General features: G+C 54.2%; 1 pseudogene; it reads right to left on the minus strand.

Moving 5' to 3' along the window:
• The window catches only part of LOC144675665 (equilibrative nucleobase transporter 1-like), a 41861-nt pseudogene extending 25703 nt beyond the window's left edge, over positions 1-16158 (minus strand).
• Positions 16159-16364: the final 206 nt, after the last annotated feature.

Raw genomic sequence — 16364 nt, forward strand, 5'->3', positions numbered from 1 at the left:
TCTTTGTCCATATCTCTCTCTCTTTGTCTCTCCCTGTCTGTCTCTCTCTCTCTGTCTCTCCGCCTGTCTCCCTCTCTCTGTCTGCCTCTCTTTCTCCCTGTCTGTCTCTCTCTTTGTCTGTCTTCTCTTTCTCTCTGTCCGTATGTCTCTCTCTTTGTCTCTCTCTGCCTGTCTCCCACTCTCTGTCTGCCTCTCTCTCTTTCTCCCTGTCTGTCTCTCTATCTCTCTGTCTCTCCGCCTGTCTCCCTCTCTCTGTCTGTCTCTGTCTCTCCCTCCCTCTGTCGGTCTGCCTACATCTGTCTGTGTCTCTCTCTCTCTGTTTGTCTGTCTCTGTCTGTCTCTCTCTTTCTCTCCCTCTCTCTCCCTGTCTGTCTCACTCTCTCTGCCTATCTGGCACTCTCTCTCTCTCTTTGTCTCTGTCCTGTCTGTCTGTCTGTCTGTCTCCCTCTGTCCTCTCTCAATCACTATTCTCCTCACACCCACCCACTCTCCACACTCAACCTCAGCCTCTCCCCTCTCACCCAGCCAATGGGGTGAAGGGCTCCTCTCTCTCTCTCTCTCTCTGATGGGGGTGACCCTGGATTGACCGATTGTGGTGGTGAACCCGGCCTCTCGCAGCCCCCTTGGTTAAGGCCAGCGCCGCGCGTGATTTCAGCCGTTGACCCTCGGCCTGGCTCCCTTTGTGAGACACTGGGTGGGCTGCATCTCTCACCTTCACGAGCAGAAATATCACCGCCGACGACCCGAAAGCCCCCGTGTACAGCGTGATGATGGTCGACTGCTTGTCCCCGAAGAGGTTTCCGACCTGGGAACCAGAAGATGACAGGAGCAGTCAGTGGGGTTCCGTGAGGCTCACGCTCGGGGCAGTACAACGCAAGCAAGGACCAGGATGCTGGCCTAGTGCTGAGTGAGGCTAATCTCACACTCTGTGTGTGTGTGTGTGTGTGTGTGTGTGTGCGTGGGTGTCACTGAGCCCCCAGGCAGGGCAAGAACGGCTCAGACTCCACAGAATCACACAGAATGCAGAAGAGGCCCTTCGGCCCATCGAGTCTGCGCCGACAGGTGAGAAACACCTGACCTACCTACCCTAACCCCATTGACCGGCACTTGGCCCCATAGCCTTGAATGTTATGACGTGCCAAGTGCTCATCCAGGTACCTTTATTAAAGGATGTGAGGCTAACCCACCTCCACCCCACCCTCCCAGGCAGCGCATTCCAGACCCTCACCACCCTCTGGGTAAAAAAAAGTTTTTCCTCACACACTCCACCCCCCCACCCTAAACCTCCTGCCCCTCACCTCGAACTTATGTCCCCCTCGTGACTGACCCTTCAACTAAAGGGGGAACAGCTGCTCCCTATCCACTCTGTCCATGGCCCCCTCATCATCTTGTTCACCCTCGATCAGGTCGCCCCCTCAGTCTCCTCTGCTCCAACGAAAACAACCCAAGAGAAGTTGCAAGAGTTTTGAATAAGGACGAAGATTGAGTTTATGCCCCCACTCATAAACATCAAACCGGAATATCACCGACTGGCAGGGGTTAAACACATTGGAATTCTACACTGCCGCGTTTTGTAAAATTCCTTTGTTGCCCATCCCTAAATGCCCTCGATCAGGGGACATTTTAGAGAGTCAACCACCTTGCTGTGGGTTTGGAGACACACCTAGGCCCAGACCAGGTAAGGACGGCAGATTTCCCTCCCCAAAGAGGCATTAGTGAACCAGATGGGGTTTTTACAACGATGGTTTCGTGGTCATCAGCGGACTGTTTAATTCCTGATTTTTAATTGAATTCCGATTTCACCCTCTGCCGTGGTAGGTCCCCAGATCATTACCCTGGGTCCCTGAGTTACCAGTGCAGTGACAGTCCCACTATGTCACCACCGCTGCTTATTTTGTTCGATCGATTCTCTTTCCGATGAGCATTCGCTCATGAATTCCTCTTGAGAGGGGCTAAGTCCCACGTCAGTCACACAGGGTAGAGTCTCACGACACAATGATCTGAGTGAGAGAGAGCTCCGATCTCTACAGCCCCATTCACCAACCGAGGGAGCCCTACGGAATGAGCGCTAGACTGTCAGAGGACTCACTGCAGAGGGACTGCTGCTGTCAGAAGGTTTAGCACGCAGGGTGTGCTGCACTTGTCGGAGCGGCTGTATTGAGGGGGGTGCTGCACAGTTGGAGGGTCAGTACTGAGGGAGCGCTGCACTGTCAGAGGGTTAGTACTGAGGGAGCGCCGCACTGTCAGAGGGTTAGTACTGAGGGAGTGCTGCACTGTCAGAGGGTTAGTACTGAGGAAATGTTGCACTGTTGGAGGGTCAGTACTAAGGGAGTGCTGCACTGTTAGGGGGTGGGTACTGAGGGAATGCTGCACTGTCAGAGGGTCAGTACCGAGGGAGCGCCGCACTGTCGGAGGGTCAGTACCGAGGGAGCGCCGCATTGTCGGAGGTTCAGTACCGAGGGAGCGCCGCACTGTCAGATGTTCAATACCGAGGAAGCACCGCATTGTCGGAGGATCAGTACTGAGGGAGTGCCGCACTCCATCAGTACTGACCCTCTGATAGTGCGGCACTCCCTCAGTACTGACCCTCTGGCAGTGCGGCACTCCCTCAGTACTGACCCTCTGACAGTGCGGCACTCCCTCAGTACTGACCCTCCGACAGTGTGCCACTCCCTCAGTACTGACCCTCCGACAGTGTGACACTCCCTCATTACTGACCCTCTGACAGTGCAGAACTCCCTCAGTACTGACCCTCTGACAGTGTGACACTCCCTCAGTACTGACCCTCTGACAGTGCAGCACTCCCTCAGTACTGACCTTCTGACAGTGCAGCACTCCCTCAGTACTGACTCTCCGACAGTGCAGCGCTCCCTCAGTACTGACCCTCCGATAGTGCGGCACTCCCTCAGTACTGACCCTCTGGCAGTGTAGCACTCCCTCAGTACTGACCCTCTGACAGTGTGACACTCCCTCAGTACTGACCCTCTGACAGTGCAGCACTCCCTCAGTACTGACCCTCCGACAGTGTGCCACTCCCTCAGTACTGACCCTCCGACAGTGCGGCACTCCCTCAGTAATGACCCTCTGACAGTGCAGCACTCCCTCAGTACTGACCCTCCGACAGTGCAGCACTCCCTCAGTACTGACCCTCCGACAGTGCGGCGCTCCCTCAGCACTGACCCTCCGACAGTGCGGCGCTCCCTCAGTACTGACCCTCCGACAGTGCGGCGCTCCCTCAGTACTGACCCTCCGACAGTGCAGCACTCCCTCAGACGGTGCCACTCCACCTGTCCTTTCCCTCTCCTATCCTGAATGACGCTGTATTACCTGTATGTTGGTCATGTAGATGATGATTCCTCCCACTGCGATCATGCAGGCTGCAGGGAACAGCAGTATTGCAGAATCTGGAGCAGAGGGAGAGAATGAGTGCTGTGTATCAATATATAAGAAGGACCTTGTAATCCTGCAGAAGGTGTCACCCGCTCAGGTCATCGCAAATCACTTTACAAGCAAGGCAGTGTATTATTTGAAGTCTACTCACTAAGTGGTAAACAAAGGAGACAACTTCCACACAGCAATCTCACCTAAAGAGACAGTGTCATAATAAACAGCATTATGGGTTTTCTAACATGAGTTGAACAATAAACACTGGTTTCAATGAAAGCGCACTCTCAGGAGCCGAAACAGGAGCCCTCCCTCACTACCTCACACTCCCAACGTTCAGCGCGCTATCAGTTCCGCCCCTCCAATCCTACAACGCTCCCTCAGACTTGTCCCGCCAACTGCGTAGCCATCCCTCAGCACTGCCCCTTTGACAGACTAGTTGCCTCTCAGTCCCTCCAAGGGTACAGTGATTCATCAGTACTGTCCCCACCGACAGTACACGATCCGCACTGCCCCTCTGACAGTGTGGTGTTCCCTCAGCTCCCTCCCTCCGACAGTGCAGTGTTTCCTCTGTACTGTCCCTCTGGCTGTGTGGTGCTCCCTCTGTACTGTCCCTCCGACAGTGCAGCATTTCCTCTGTACTGTCCCTCTGACAGTGCAGTGCTCCCTCAGTACTGTCCCTCTGACAGTGCAGCATTTCCTCTGTACTGTCCCTCTGACTGTGTAGTGCTCCCTCAGTACTGTCCCTCCGACAGTGCAGCATTTCCTCTGTACTGTCCCTCTGACTGTGTAGTGCTCCCTCAGTACTGACCCTCCAGCAGTGAACCTCTACCTCGGCTGCCCCATCAACGTCCTTCCCTCCCTCACTGAATTAGACACGAGCATGTTGAGCAGCGTTCTGTACCTTCTCGAAACTCCTCCGATGCTGAAGCTGCCCGTGGCAAGACCTGGACACAATTCAGGCTTGGCCTGACAAGTGGAAAATGAGCTTCGCTCCAAGCCAAGGCCAGGCAATGACCATCTCCAACAAGAGAGAATACAGCCATCGCCCCTTGGCATTCAGCTATACTGCTGTTGCCGCGTCACCCACCATCAATATACAGGGGTGACCATTGACCAGAAGTTTAATCAGACTAGACATATAACATGTGCCATATATGGGGAGGCGGTGGTATCATCACTGGGCTGGTAATCCAGAGATCCCCAGGTAATGCTCTGCGGACCTGAGTTCAAATCCCAGCACTACACAGGCAGATGGTGGAACTTGAATTCGATAAATACCTAGAATTAAGAATCTAATGACGACCATGAGGCCATCGGTCGATTGTTGTAAAAAAAAACCACCATTTGATTCACTAATTTCCCTTTAGGGACGTTAGGAAATCTGCTGTCCTTACCTGGTCCGGTCTGGGCCTACGTGTGACTCTAGAGCCACGGCAATGATTGACTCTCCCTCCGAGCGGGGGCATTTAGGGGATGGGCAATAAATGCTGGCCTAGCCAGCGACGCCCGCATCCCACGAGCTCACTTTTTTAAAAAAAATGTACTGTGGGCAAAGGAGCAGGTTAGGGTCACAGTGAGTGACAGGCAGACACCCGCCAGGCCTCACATCCCATAATTAAAGGAAAGCAAACTTACTCTACTGTGCCCCTGTGTTTTTGCCCAGGAGCATAACTCTCCCCCCACCACCCACCCCACCAGCCATTAGCACACCCCGGAGTGAATCCAGCTCCATTACTACTGTGCCCCTGCATTACAAATTCCGTTGTATGGCCAGTACACTGCTCAGTCTAGGGTTATGAATCCAGGAATGCAATTCCTGCACTGTCAGAGCCTGTGATCGTTTCAGCCATATAGGCACACTGCTTCTCGCTGACTTGTTAGGTCAGTAATACGACCGTTACATTACCATATACGTTAACCCAGCAACATTACCTTACACTGCCGCACTGCGTTCTATTAGTCCAACAGCATTACTATTACACAAACGTACACTGGATCATCGGTTCAGCAATTTCAGGCTTGTCTTCACAGAATCACTGAATTTTAACGGCACAGAAGGAGGACGTTCGGCCCATCGTGTCTGCACCGACTCTCCGAACGAGCATCGTTGGCCTAGTGCCGTTGCCCTGCCTCTTCCCCGTTCCCCCCCACTGCACATTGTTTCTATTTAAATCGCCATCCGACGCCCTCTTGGGTGCCTCGATTGAACCTGCCTCCACCACCCTCTCTTACAGTGCATTCCGGACCCCAACCACTCGCTGTGGGAAAATGTTTTTTCTCCTCACCTCGCATTTGCTTCTTCCGCAAAACGCTTTAAACCCGTTCTCCACCCATTTTTCCAAGCGGGAACAGCTTCTCCCGATCGACTCTGTCCGGCCCCCCTCACGAATGAACACCTCTACCAGATCTCCTCTCGGCCACCTTCTCTCCCAGGGAGAACAGTCCCAGCCTCTCCAATCCGTCTTCGTAACTGAAGCGTCTCATCCCTGGAACCATTCTGGTAAACCTCTTCTGCACTCTCCCCAGTGCGTTCACACCCTTCCCATAGTGTGGCGCCCAGAACTGTACACAGTACTCCAGCTGAGGGTCTAACCAGTTATCTTATATAAGCTCAGCCTAACCTCCCTGACTCTTGTTCTCTGGGCCCCTATTAATAAAGCCCAGGATACTGTCTGCTTTATTACCCGCTCTCTCCACCTGTCCTGCCACCTTCAGTGATCTTTGCACACATACACCCAGGTCCCTCTGCTCCTGCAGCCCCTTAAGAATTGTACCACTTGTGCACTCTGCTTGGGCGCTTTAGCTAGTCCCACTCTGCTGTGTTTTGCACATGACCCCTGCATTTTATTCCCGTTCAGGTGAGTATCCAATTTTCTTTCAGAAACCACTATCTCCAGCCTGTCTCCACCATTTCCCTGTCTGTCTGTCTCTCCCTCTCTCTATCTCTCACTGTCTCTCTCTCTGTCTCTCTCTGTCTGTCTCTCTTTCTGTCTCTCCCTGTCCCTCTCTCACTCTGTCTCTGTCTCTCTCTCTCTTTCTGACTCTCTCTTTCGCTCTGTCTCTCTCTCTCTCTGTCTCTGTCTCAGTCTCTCTCTGTTCCTGTCTCTCTCTGTCTGTCTGTCTTTCTCTCTGTTTCTCTGTCTCTCTCTCCATCTCTCTCTCTCTGTCACTCTATCTGTTTGTCTCTCTGTCTCTCTCTGTCCCTTTCTCTCTAACTCTCTCTCTATCTCTCTCTCCTCTATCTCTCTCTCTCTCTCTTTCTCTCTCTGCCTCTCTATCTCTCTGTCTCTCACTCTGTTTCTCTGTGCCTCTGTATCTCTGTATCCCTCTCTCGGTCTGTCTCTGTCTCTCTCTTGGTCTCGGTCTCGGTCTCGGTCTCTGTCTCTGTCTCTCTGTCTCTCTGTCTCTGTCTCTGTTTCTGTTTCTCTGACCCTGTCTCTCTCTCTCTCTCTGTTTCTGTCTCAGTCTCTCTTTCTCCTTCTCCTTCTCTTAAATACATGGGGCTTCCCCCTCCCTCTCTCATTCACGTCACCGGCGATCTTAGAAGGAGCTGGACTCACCAGCAGTGGAGAAGGCGATCATCAGAGTGGCGGCGATGTACAGGGATCTGAGGAGATAACAAAAAAGAGCCTATTTAAAATCAGGCCTGTCTTGTGCCCACAGTTTGTTCCCCTTGCCCGTTTCCACTGGGAAGGAAGGAGTCCCCAACTATCCAGCGCCTTTGATGGCCAGCTCATGATCGCAGAGGTTCTTGAGGGCAGCTCACCACCACCTTCACAAGGGCAGTGTCAGGGTGTGCGCCACACCCACATTTCATAAGCGAGTGAATAAAAATAAGATCCCAATCACCACTATTGTTGTGACTTGTGAGTCCCAACTACACGCTTGTTGAGGGGTGACTGAGTGGGTACTTTAGGTAGAGTAGTTCCGCAGACACTTCTCAGGTGGAACGCATTCTGTTTATTCACGAGGTGCTCAGCAGTTACACTTGTGTGTTTCTACACCAAACTCCATCTACATACTTCTGCTGCCCACTCGCAGACTGCCGACTTCCAACCAGCCGCTAATTAACTCACTGACTACTAACTAGGTTAGCCCGGGCTACCGCGCTGTAGGTTACACAAGGTCATGTGGTCTTCCACTATCACGTTCTTCTTAAAGGTACACGACCACGCGTTAGATAAAACCATAGTTACCACATCCCTCCCCCTATACTCAGAAACATATTTACAACCTTTGTTCGGATTAGCAAATTGCTTGCGCTGGTAAGTTATTTACAAATTCCGTCTTTCTGAGGATTTCCTTAGGAGCGTATCAACTGAGCAACTCCGTTTTCTCAGCTCCGGTGGGTACAACATGGAATTCAGAAATATCTGTGCTGGGTTGAGATCTCGCGACAGGAAACATTGACTCAGTCGTGTGAGCTCTGGAGGAATCATTTCTTGATGGTCTGTCTCTTCCTCCCTCAAAAGGTCCACATGCCTCCACGTGACCCAGCCTTCCCACCTCCACGTGGTCAGACAGAGGTCCAGTCACCGCACTTATTTCACCCGCTAACCACTTTGGTCCTTCTCCAAAGGTCTTCACATAGGGCGTCTCTCCCGCGGTACACTTCCTGTCATGGCTAGGCCGGTCGTGTCCAGTTTTCTGACTTGCCTGACCCCCTTCCCCGCCTTCACCCGCTAAGCCCGGCATCATTCATCTCAATCTCGTCCGGAGTCGGCCTTTCGTTAATAACTCGGCAGGGGTTGTCGTGGTGTTGAGGGCTGGTCCTATCGTGGGAAAGGGAGCGCTCTAGCTTGGTGGCTGAGGAACCTCCAGTTGACTTTGTTTGTTGGAACTGCTCTTACGGCCAGTCGGATTGAGGGCGATGGTGACTTCGCCCCATGTGCGCCCGTCCATTTCGAGTGGGGCGCCAACAATGAGCAGGAACGTTGTTCCCAAGGAAGGTGCCAACATGGCCAATGTTTTCATCGTACCCACGGTCTTACCTGGCCACTCCCAAGGGAGCTGTTGAAGGGAACTTTTTTGCGCTTGGCGACGCTGGACGCGATTCTTCACTGAGCTCTCTATTTCACCATCCAGCCCAGGGTCACCGTGGATAGCCGCGCGCTATGGCCTTCATTCGGGATATTCCTGGGCGTGCGCCGTCCAGTCCAATTAACAGTGGCTCTCTGCCCTTTGGGAGGAGCGATCGCTCATGCTCCCCACAATAAGATGCCCACCTGGCTGGTTGTTTCATGTCTCCCGTTGACGTACGGTTTCCATTTCGTCCGATACGGGTTGTGGTGACCAACCACGGAGCTCTTCTCCTCTACTGGGTCCCGACCTGCCCAGTCTCTGATCTGTCGAGCACCTACCGGCGAGGAAATCCGAGAAATTTAACAACAACGCGAGGTCTCGAGGGACTGGGGACAACTTCGTCATTTTCCTGTAAAGACAAAAGACTAAGTGGCGCCTCCCAGAATTTCTGCTTCGTGGGAACGCCTGCAACCTTTGCCTCCAGAGCCTCTTCGGCTTTCATGCGGCTGTCTCTTCGGCCGTCCTGTCTCTCGCTTTCCTTTTTGTTTTTTGCCATCGGTGGGTGGAAAATTAGGCACTGCTGTGTCTTCTCCGCCAAACCCATTCTTCACTTCACTCAGAGGAGTGCAGGGCTCCTCGGGCACAATCTCCTTGTCGGCGAGCAGGGAATGCCGAAGCGTGAAATGACGGGGCGGTGACGTTGGGCGTGCAGCCTGACGTCACCGCGATCTCCCGATCGGCGGGCGCCCTTGCCGGAGTTGGCGGCGCGCCCGCCGAACTTGTCAAAGGCCTGTTAAGGCCATTAATTGACTAGTTAAAGTAATCCTCACCGCTGTCCGTCCAACCGGGGGTGGGGAGGGGGGGGTGGCGGGTGGGGGGAGCGGTGAAGAGCCCAGGCGGCCTCTGTGTTTCTCATAGAACCTCATCCACGGGCGGGATGAGGTTTCCTGAAGGTTTCATTCATTCGCAAAACAGGTCCCCGCTCACCCGACACTGTCACATGAGGGGACATGTCCGAATAATTTCAATCTTTCTTTTTTCCCCCAACTTTCGAAACTGGGGTTAATCTCTCGGAAGTGTCTCCGTGTCTCAGGGGAGATTTCTGGGCTCCTCCCTGGGCGTGCGTGAAAGAGCGCTGGGCCCCCTGACTCTCCCTCCTCCCCTCCACCCCCCCCACCCCACCACCCACCCCATCCGCTACCGGTCACGCGTCACGCTGGGTGGGCCTTAATTGGCCCGCCCGCGTAAAATGGCAGCGCGCAGCCGATCGCGGGCAGGCGATAGGCTCCACGCCCGCCCGCGCCCGACCAGCCCACCCGACAGGGAGAAAATTCGGCCCTTTTGGTTTCTCCTCATGCTTTTCCAGAGGTACGTACGGAGACAGGAGGGAAACTGGTGGTGGGGCGAGCGGGGGGTGCGGGTGAAGATCTATCGGCGGGTTTTCACTTTATTTTGGAGGTTGTCTACCTCGGCTCAGACTCCGTCCCTCAGGATGCTCCCTCCTGGCTTCTTTTCGAGGTCCCATGGTGCCTGTGCTCGAAACTTCCTGTCTTCCTCTAGGTTGTTGAGTCTTGACGCTCTCTCCTTTTGCAAGGCAGGAACACTTTCCAGCTTCCTTTCGGAGTCTCTGTGGCCAATCAAGGTTGATTTCCCTCGGCCGCTTTCGCCCGAGGAGGTTTGGGCCCCCCTGCCTCTCAACACCGACACTGGCGGCTTGACCGATTGGCTCCCGCGATGGACAGGAACTCCGCTAACGCCTTTGACTTGGATGTCTTCGCCCTTGCAAGTTTTTAATCTGGCGTCTGTGTCTTCCAAACTTGACTTATGTTCACCGTAATTCGGGTACTTGAAGGCATGCTCACCAGTTACTACGTTGGAAACTCCTGTGTCCACTTCCATTTTACTAGGCCTGCCATTTACCTTCACTGTTACATAAATTGGCTCTATTTTCCCTGCCTTCCAATTAAATTATGGATAAACAGCCTGAATTTGTTGCTTCAGGTTCTCCTCCACTGTAAACCTCAGGGGGTTTTTCTCCTTGGCTCGGACGCCTGCCCGAATTCGTTCCTTGCGCCGTTTCATTGGCCGGAATTTTGCTCTCGTCGGGTGAGCGGGGAACTAACGCATCAAAAACCTCCTCCCGCCCGTGGATGAGGGTTTTGCAGAAAAAAACTCCGAAGGCCGTAAGGGGTTGGGCGGGCGGCAAAAGATTTCATTCAATTAGATCTTTAATGGCCTTAATGGGCCTTTGAATTGCCGGCTGCCGGCTCCCCACGTACGGCAGCCGAGTGAAACATTGCGGGATCGGGCGGTGATGTCGGGACGTTCGCCCGCCCGACGAGCAGAAAGTCCTGCCCTTTATATGCCCATTTCGATGACAATAAGAACATTTGATTTGTTTTTTTAAAACCGCCAATCGCTGCGAACCTGCTCATTTCTACCTTGGCCGCTGGATTTTCGCCGCTGGGTCAATTGTTTTTATTTTTCCCGCCAGCGGCGGCTGTTTCCCGGAGGGAAGTAAAGGGGCAGGTGTTGCACCTTCTGCGGTTGCATGGGAAGGTGCCGTGGGAGGGGGTTGAGGCGTAGGGGGTGATGGAGGAGTGGACCAGGGTGTCACGGAGGGAACGATCCCTGCGGAATGCTGCCAGGGGGGTGAAGGGAAGATGTGTTTGGTGGTGGCATCATGCTGGAGTTGGCGGAAATGGTGAAGGATGATCCTTTGAATGCGGAGGCTGGTGGGGTGATAAGTGAGGACAAGGGGGACCCTATCATGGTTCTGGGAGGGAGGAGAAGGTGTGAGGGCGGATGCGCGGGCGATGGGCCGGACACGGTTGAGGGCCCTGTCAACGACCGTGGGTGGAAAACCTCGGTTAAGGAAGAAGGAGGACATGTCAGAGGAGCTGTTTTTGAAAGTGGCATCATCAGAACAGATGCGACGGAGGCGAAGGAACTGAGAGAATGGGATGGGGTCCTTACAGGAAGCAGGGTGTGAGGAGCTGTAGTCGAGGTAGCTGTGGGAGTTGGTAGGCTTGTAGTAAATATTGAATAGTAAACTTGAAACGTTGGATCGTTACCGAGGGCTTTGGCTAACCATGACCTTTCACCGAGATCCGCCAAGTCTTTAACATTTCTCGAATCTGGGGCACTGGGTGCCGTCAAACTTTGAATTAAGCTGTAGGCTTTATTGCCACATGCCAATAAGAGGACCGCTCGCCTCTTCTCTTCCCCCATAATGCCGTCGCTCGGAAATAGAACGCTAGAACGTTCAATATAACGAGGCCAGTCGCCCGCGGCTGGATCGAATGGATCAATTCCCCCGAATTGTGACGTGCTTTGAGGGAATTTGAGCGGGAGCTTCTACTCACCCCGGCTGTACGAGCTACAGCCCCCCTTTTGATCCTTTTGATTCCCTCTGTGATTTTCACAGTCGCCGCTGGTTCATTGCATCTTTCTTCTCGCCTTGCTTTTTCCTTCTTTCTCCTTGCCGCCGGTTTGTTGTGGCCTCGTCGCCAGTTTGCCGGGTCTCCGCTTTGCCCTCGTTTCATCCTCGTCACCGGTTTGTTGTGACTCGCGAGTCCCAACTACACGCTTGTTGAGGGGTGACCGAGTTGGTACTTTAGGTAGAGTAGTTCCGCAGACACTTCTCAGGTGGAACGCATTCTGTTTATTCACGAGGTGCTCAGCAGTTACACTTGTGTGTTTCTACACCAAACTCCATCTACATACTTCTGCTGCTCAACTGCAGACTAACGGCTTCCAACTAACGACAGAGTTAGCCCGTGCTACTCCACTATTGGTTACGCAAGATCATGTGATCTTCCTTTATGACATTCTTCTTAAAGGTATACCACACACCAGATTACCACAGCTATAATATCAGCTCTGATCAACATTTACATCTCTGCTTCTGTACCCCTGCACCCAGCTCCCTCCCAGTTCCCTCCTGCACTACGCCCATCTTTAAGGCATTCAGATAGGGAAACCGGACCAGCCAAATGGGGATTGTTAAGCTGGGGTCTCAGGCTAGGTTGCGGAGGTGTGCTTCGCAGTCTGGTCACCATGATGCAAATCGGGCTGCGTTCTTCCCCGGGGTAAATCGAGCAACAGTGTGGGTGTGCTTCCCCTCCTTCCCCTCCTCCTGCCACTCCAATGCTCGCCTCTCCTCCTCCCCTTCCAAATCCCATCACTGCCAATCTCCTTCTGCTCCCACCCCCCTTCCCTTCCCGCCTCCTCCTTCTCCCCTTCCCCGCCTTCCCTGCCCCCTCGTCCTCCTGCCTCTTCCTGCCCCGCCCCTCTCCGTCCTGCCCACCCACTCGTTCCCCTCGCCTCCCAGCGTTTTCCTGCCCTATCCCGCCCTCAGCTGGTTATCGCACTTGCCTCGCTTGAGGATCCACGTTCAGGGCTTCGGCACAAAGATATCGGGGGCTGGCGCTCCACCACAGAGGGAGCCCTGCGCTGTCAGAGGTGCCGTCTTTGGGGTGAGACTGTAAACTAAGGCCACGCCTACCTACCTGAGCGGACGTAAAAGGATCCCAAGGGACTATGCGGAAGGAGAATTATCTGCGGTGTCCTGGCCCCTAATTGCCCCCTTGAGAAGGTGGGGGTGAGCTGCCTTCTTGAACCTCTGCAGTCCATGTGGTGTAGGTACACCCACAGTGCTGTTAGGGTAGGAGTTCTAGCGACAGTGAAGGAACGGCCGATATATTTCCAAGTCGGGATGGCGAGCGGCTGGGAGGGGAACTTCCAGGTGGTGGGTGTTCCCCATGTATCTGCTGCCCTTGTCCATCTAGATGGTAGGGCTAGCGTTACAGTGCTCTGCTGTACTGGAGTGCACTACAAAGAGCTTCATTGGCTGTAAAGCACTTCCATACAATCCCATTCCCTACAGCCCCTCTCACCCCTTCCCTGACGCGCCCACTCCAACCACTCCTGCCCATTCCCCCACCCCCCTCCGCTCCCACCTACCCCGCTTCCCACCCCCACTCTCTTCTCACCGCCCCCCACCTCCCCCCAACAACCCCCAACCCCCCTTCACCCCAATCAACAAGCTGAAAACCCCCGGTAACCCGGAAAAGGTGGAGGACTTACATGGCCAGGAAACGCGTTACCATGGTACCGAAGTAGTCAAACAGGAAGCCGCAGGGAAGGGTTACGAAGCTGAGGGCAAAGGAAGCCAGGGTGAAGATGAGGGTGAAACGGTCATCCTGAAGATCGCAGTGCACTGGGGGAGAGAGAGAGAGAGAGGGAGAATGACAGTGAGGGCGAGTGAAAGAGAGTGAGAGGGGGAGAGAGAGAGAGAGAGAGGGAGAGAGAGAGGGAGGGAGGGAGGAAGTGACAGAGAGTCAGAGAGGGAGAGAGAGGAAGAGAAGACGAAGGCGCGAGAGAAAGAAGACCTAGAGTGAGAGGGAACAGGAGTGAGAGAGACTGAGGGGAAAAGAGAGTGAAGGAAAGGGATAAGTAAAGTCAGAGCGATAGAGGGTGAGGGGGTGGGAGGGAGAGGTAAGGGACAGGGGAAAGGCAGTGAGAAAGGAAGAGTGAGAGCGAGCGAGGAAGAGAGCGATAGAAGATGGTGAGAGGAGGAGGGCGGGTGAAAGGTGAAGAGAGTTCGTGGGAAAGGAAACCCATTTCTACAGCATCTTCCAGTCCCTCCAGACCTCCCACAGCAGTTACACAGCGAGTGAAGAAAGATCATTTCGAATAGCAGTCACATGCAAAGATGCGGTGACCAATCAGGGCATAGCATAGCACAACCATCTAATGGGCTAAATGGCCAGAGAGCCTCTCTTTAATGGTGTTCCTTGAGGGATTAATATTGGGGCCCGGGATGTATTCATTCACGGGATGGGGGCTTCACTGGCCCAGCATTTACTGCCCGTCCCTCATTGTCCCCTTGAGAAGGTGGTGGGTGGGGGTGAGCTGCCTTCTTGAGCCGCTGCAGTCCCCGTGTGTGGTGTAGGTACACCCACACAGCGCTGTTAGGGAGGGAGTTCCAGGATTTTGACCCAGCCGCGGTGAAGGAACGGCCGATATATTCCTAAGTCGGGATGGTGAGTGGCTCGGAGGGGAACTTCCAGGTGGTGGGTGTTCCCCATGTGTCTCCCCCAGTGTCCTGGTCATGGGATTATTTACATTCCCCTAAGAGGGAAGATTTGGGGGGGTTGCCTCAGTTTCATTCAGAGTAGCAGTGTCACTGGGCTAGCTCTCCAAGCACCCAGAGTAATGCTCTGATAACAAACTGGGTTCAAATCCCACCACAGCGAGCGATGGAATTTGGATTCAATAAACGAAAAAACCGGAATCAAAAGTCTAATGACGACCATGAAACCATTGTTGTAAAAACCCAAAAACCTGGTCCCTTTGAGGGAAAGAAATCTGCCGACCTTGTGTGGCCTACACGTGACTCCAGACCCACAGCAGAGCCATTCAGCTCTCGAGGGGCAGTAAACGCTGGCCCATTCTTTGGAAGGCTGTACCAGCGACAGTGCAGCACCCCCCTCAGCGCTGCCTCTCCGACAGGGCAGCACAGCTCTCCCTTAGCACTCTCCCTCTGAAGGAGTGGTACCTGGGAACGCCCCAGCTCTGGATCCTAACGTTCGCGTAGCACGTAGAGTAGGGCTTGGGCCCAAGAACAGGACAGAGGTGATGAGAATGAGACCAATGGCTAAATGCAGGTTACGACAGTGATGCCTCTGTGCCGGGCCACCTCACCGTGCCCGAGAGATGCTTGTTCCTTATTTTGTTTTGTTTTGCTCATGCACACAACGCAAATCCAATCCCTTGTTGCCCTTACTGGTGGCAAGCCACCTGCTGGGACCGCCGGAGTCCCCACAATGCACTTACGCAGCGATATTAAGCGGAGGCCTGAGGCCTACAGGCCCCTAGAGCCACTAATTTCAGGATTGGAACCCGGCGACACTGGCAAAAACAGCAATGCCGTTTCAAGTCAGCCTGGTGTGTGTCCTGGGGGGAGTTGGGTCGGGGGTGGGGGGGAACCTTGAAGGTGGGATCTTCCCATGCATTTGCCCTTCTGGTGGTAGAGGTCGTGGGTTCGCGGGTGAGGGAGCGATGTCAAGTTGCTGCTGTACCTCTCGGTGGGGGTGGGTACACACCGCTGCCACCATGTGTGACTGGTGGGGGTTGGGGGGGGACGAGAATCTGAATGTTTAAGGTGGGGGATGGGGAGCTGATCGAGTGGGGTCCTTGGTCCTGAGAGCACTGAGCTCCTTAAGTAACAATGAAGCTCCAAATATCCGGCCAATTGGACAGTACTCCATCACGCTCCTGACTTGTGCCTTGTAGATGGCGGGTAGGGTTTGGGGAGTCAGGGGGGTTGAGTTACTCACCGCAGAGGCCCTAGCCTCTGACCTGCTCTTCGAGTTTACAGCGTTTGTATGGCTGGTCCAGTTAAGTGGCCGCTCAATGGCAACCCCTATGATGATGACGATGGGGGGGGATTCGGCTATGGTAATGCTATTGGATATCAGGGGTGGGGTGGGGGGGGAAAGGGTTTGGTTCAGCATTGCTAAAGATAATTACGTCACCCCGACACTTACCGGTGCCGTTCCTCTCTCCGGACTCGCTGGCGTTGCGCAGCGGGAGACAGAGGTCGGAGAAGTACCCCTCTTCCTTCAGCACGAAGACCAGCGAGGCCCAGCCGAAGATGACGCCTGCGAAGCCCACGCACTCGAACAGCCCGCTGGTGAAGGTCAAAGCCCGCTTCACCCTCTCGCTCAGCGGCCCCACTCGCATCTCTCCCGGCCTGTGGAAAACTCCCCCGTCAATGTCCCCCGTCTTCATCAACCTGAAAGAAACAGATTTTTTTGGGCGGGGTGGGGATGGAGGGGGTTAATATTGGGCCTAGGGTACTGGGGGGGGGAAAGCGGCCCCTCATCTTCTTCCAATAGCCCCACACGATAGGGCGGTCGGAGGGTTTCAACCCCTCACCCCGAGACGTG

This window comes from Cetorhinus maximus, unplaced genomic scaffold, assembly GCF_964194155.1.
Source record: "Cetorhinus maximus unplaced genomic scaffold, sCetMax3.hap1.1 HAP1_SCAFFOLD_1087, whole genome shotgun sequence".
In the NCBI taxonomy this organism is placed as follows: domain Eukaryota; kingdom Metazoa; phylum Chordata; class Chondrichthyes; order Lamniformes; family Cetorhinidae; genus Cetorhinus; species Cetorhinus maximus.